Genomic DNA, 3,423 nt, shown 5'->3' on the forward strand with positions numbered 1-3,423 from the left:
GTTTGGAAAATACTGAGAGTATTTGAGTGACTCGAGTACTATTATAATATCCGTTGTATCACTTGATTTAGAAATTCATTGTTCCTTCCTCACTGGACGTAGGTCACTAAAACCGAGCCACGTAAAACTTGGTGTCTCATTAATTTTTTTATTCCGTCTATTTTACTATTCGATCGCTTACTTCCGAAACAATTTCTTTTGAAACGAATCCTCTTAACAATTGAACAACTAGGACTTGTAATTCAAATTCAATTGTGCCTTACCGTTCTCCCAGTTAATGGAGACTTATGCTGTATCAAACTTACACGGAAAGACATATGGTTATCTTTGGGGTTGATTGGACGCGGCTCGTCAAATGGCGTCGTTTTCCTCAATCGATGGGTTCTCAATCAAGTGTATCCCTTTTCCATAGTTGTATAGCCTACGTATCAAAAACGAAACACACACAGAGAATCATGCACACGCAAGCTTGGCACAGTGCGAAAGTGAAATAATGTCTTTCATATCAATAACATGAGAGAGATAAAGATAGAGAGAGACGGACCGAGCTCCATTGAAGTCGAAAGAAGAAGGGCGTTTGACGAGGACGAAGCCCAGAACGTCCTCGTAGAACCTCACCGAGTCCCACATGGATCGGCACATCGGCGAGACGGGGTTCAATAACAGGAGAGGCAGTGCTTCGCTGCCGCCCATCACTTTCCCCAATCTCCATCGTCGCACTAGTCATCATCTTCTCTCTAAGAGCTTGGTCGCCCCACTTCAGCATCTGATCCTCTTAAAAAAGTTTCTCCGTGTCGTTCTTCTTTTGGTCTCACACGAGCAGATGAGATGAATAGAAAGAGCGGGGAAAATTGTCCACAAAGTCCTAAATCTATTACACTTTTGTTAATTCAATCCTAAATCTTTTAATTTTGCCAATTTTTTTTATAAAAAATTTTGCCAATTGAGTTGTAAATATTTTAACAATTTGCCAATTAAATTAGCTGGAAATTGCTGAAGTGGACGTCGGCCGCATCTTCTTTCGCCTACTGGGCTTCTCCTAATCTCCAGTAGACCAATAGAGGTTTCTTTCCTTGTTGAAAATGTGGTAGCGGACCTCCTTATGAGATTCGCCCATTGATCCATAATCATTTCCCCTATTTAGTGAGCAATTCGGTTCCTTTTTGTGCCCCCATTGCCATCCTCAAAGTTAGATGAGAGCCGCACCTTGTCCGAGCCCCCTTAGCCCCGGTGATCGCTTTTTGCTCTCATATGTCCGGGTAGACCACAGATTTTTCCTAAATCACCCACTTACTGGAGGAATCCTACTCTTATACCATTTTTCACAGGTCGATCAATTCATGGCCACGGAATAGCCCATGCGGTGCCTGCTCAGCCGAGAACACCAAGCCAACCTTCCTTCTATAGTTGTTTCTAAGAGTAGTATGGTGAATAGAATCCTCATATCGGATCACGTGTATTGAATTTGTAAAATCCAAAACACTCTCCAAATTTTCACAAAATACATATATCAATACGTAAGTTCACATATATATTTTTTCAATAACTTTTTTTAAATGTGTATAATATTTTAGATTATGACAAAAAAGCATGTTGAATCGTAAACAAGCAAGCCTTAAATATCACAGGTCTCTTATATAAATTGGAAAATTGTCCAAAAAGTTCTAAACCTATTGTACTTTTATCAATTCAATCCTAAACATTTTAATTATGCCATTTAAGTCATAAATATTTTCACGTTATTCCAATTTTAGCCGGAAGTTGTTGACATGGATAAATTTCAAATTGTTTATTTTTCCTTTTTTTTCCTTTTCTTCTCTTTCCTTCTTTTCTTTTTTCTTTTTTTTTACTATGGCTGACAACCTCGCCAGCCGACCCTTACCGGCCACTAGACAAGGGCCACCAAGCCCTCGCTGTACCTCAGGCAGCTGTCGCCTAGGCTCACCCAACTCAGGGGACGGTCGCGTAGGTCGTGCGACCCAAGCTGCATCCCTCGCCTAAACCATTGCGGTCGCGGGCGAGGTTGCCTTGTCTAGGTCTGGGCAAGGCTAGCCTCACCCAGATCTAAGCGAGGCTGGGTGAGGCTGCGACCTTCGCCAACCACAATTAAAAAAAGAAGAAGAAAAAGAGAAGAAAAGAATAAATAAGTAAATAAAAAATTCAAAAAAAGATTAAAATATTTTTAAAATTATCTACGTTAGCGTCAACCGTGCTACTTAGGACAGCCGACATCCACGTAGGTGATTTCCGACTAAAATTCGCCGAATGGACTCAATTAGCAAAATGTGAAAGGTTTAGGAATCAATTGGCACAATAAAAACTTTAAGATTGAATTGGTAAAAATGCAATCAGTTCTGAACTTTTTTGTTAATTTTCCATATACTTTTTCCCTGAGTTTTTTAAACGTGTATACTAATGTTAGATCCTGACAAGAAAGCATGCTGAATTGTAAACAAACAAGCCTTAAATATCACAAGTCTCTTATGCAAAGCAGATGTATCTCCACCAAATTGAATGGTCCAAATGAGTTTGTGTGCACGCAATAATTTGTTTAGTAGGATAAAAAGGACAAAATCTATATACTTATGGTAAGTAATGTACATATAAGGACCTGATACATCTAACTCACTAGTCACCACTCACCAGCTCATAGTGTTGCGACCTAGCCGTCCCGATTGGTTAGGCCAAGAGGTATTTGTCGATGGGTGTAAACATTGATTGATTCGTTTAAAGGACAAACCAAATAGTTCATTAATCCAAAGACCGAGGCACTCCCAAGCCTCATACCTCACACGACGAGAATTGTCTAATTTACAAATTCAATTAGAGTCGTCACTAGCCATAATCAAGGGTTGGCTAGAAACCTTAATTAAGACGTGGGAGTATCATCTCGAGATGCGCGAAAATCAGAGATTTTAAAGATCGGGGACTTGATTACATTAGCGATCTAATTAGTGCCCTTTCGGTACCAAACTTGAACACTCACAAACCAACGTATCAGGCAGCCTATCGAAAAAGCTAAGATTCCACCTAACCATGCTAGAAATGGAAAATAATAACCAATGTATTAAAGGTGCGCAACCAGATAATCATAAAGAAAATAAATAACCAACGACCTAACATCGACTCTAAAAAAGAAAAGGCAATCAAAATCCCTAAAGTAAAGCCCTAATAGCTTGTCCGAATTTTTGGAAATTTTTTTAATTTCTCAATTTTTCCAAGTTTTTAACTGAGCTCAGAATGAAATTAACACTAATATATAGTGAAATTAAGCCAGAAACTGATTTCGAAACATTTCCTGATTTTCTGGAATTTTTCAGAATTTTTAAATTATTATTAATTAATTTTATTCATTTTTATTTTTTAAATAATTTTTTTCTAATTTTTTAATGTTTTTTTATGTTTTTCAGACTTTTTAATATT

General features: G+C 38.1%; 1 long non-coding RNA gene across 1 annotated transcript; it reads right to left on the reverse strand.

The window, feature by feature from the left end:
- Nucleotides 1-213: 213 nt before the first annotated feature.
- On the reverse strand, nt 214-870 carry LOC115693094 (uncharacterized). The gene is made up of 2 exons (XR_004007183.2): nt 545-870; nt 214-421 (listed from the first exon to the last, which is right to left on the reverse strand). It is a non-coding gene; the product is annotated as an uncharacterized LOC115693094 (long non-coding RNA).
- Nucleotides 871-3,423: the final 2,553 nt, after the last annotated feature.

Source organism: Syzygium oleosum, unplaced genomic scaffold (genome assembly GCF_021117445.2).
Source record: "Syzygium oleosum isolate NSW1041296 unplaced genomic scaffold, Sole_v2.1 Sole_v2.20, whole genome shotgun sequence".
NCBI lineage: Eukaryota > Viridiplantae > Streptophyta > Magnoliopsida > Myrtales > Myrtaceae > Syzygium > Syzygium oleosum.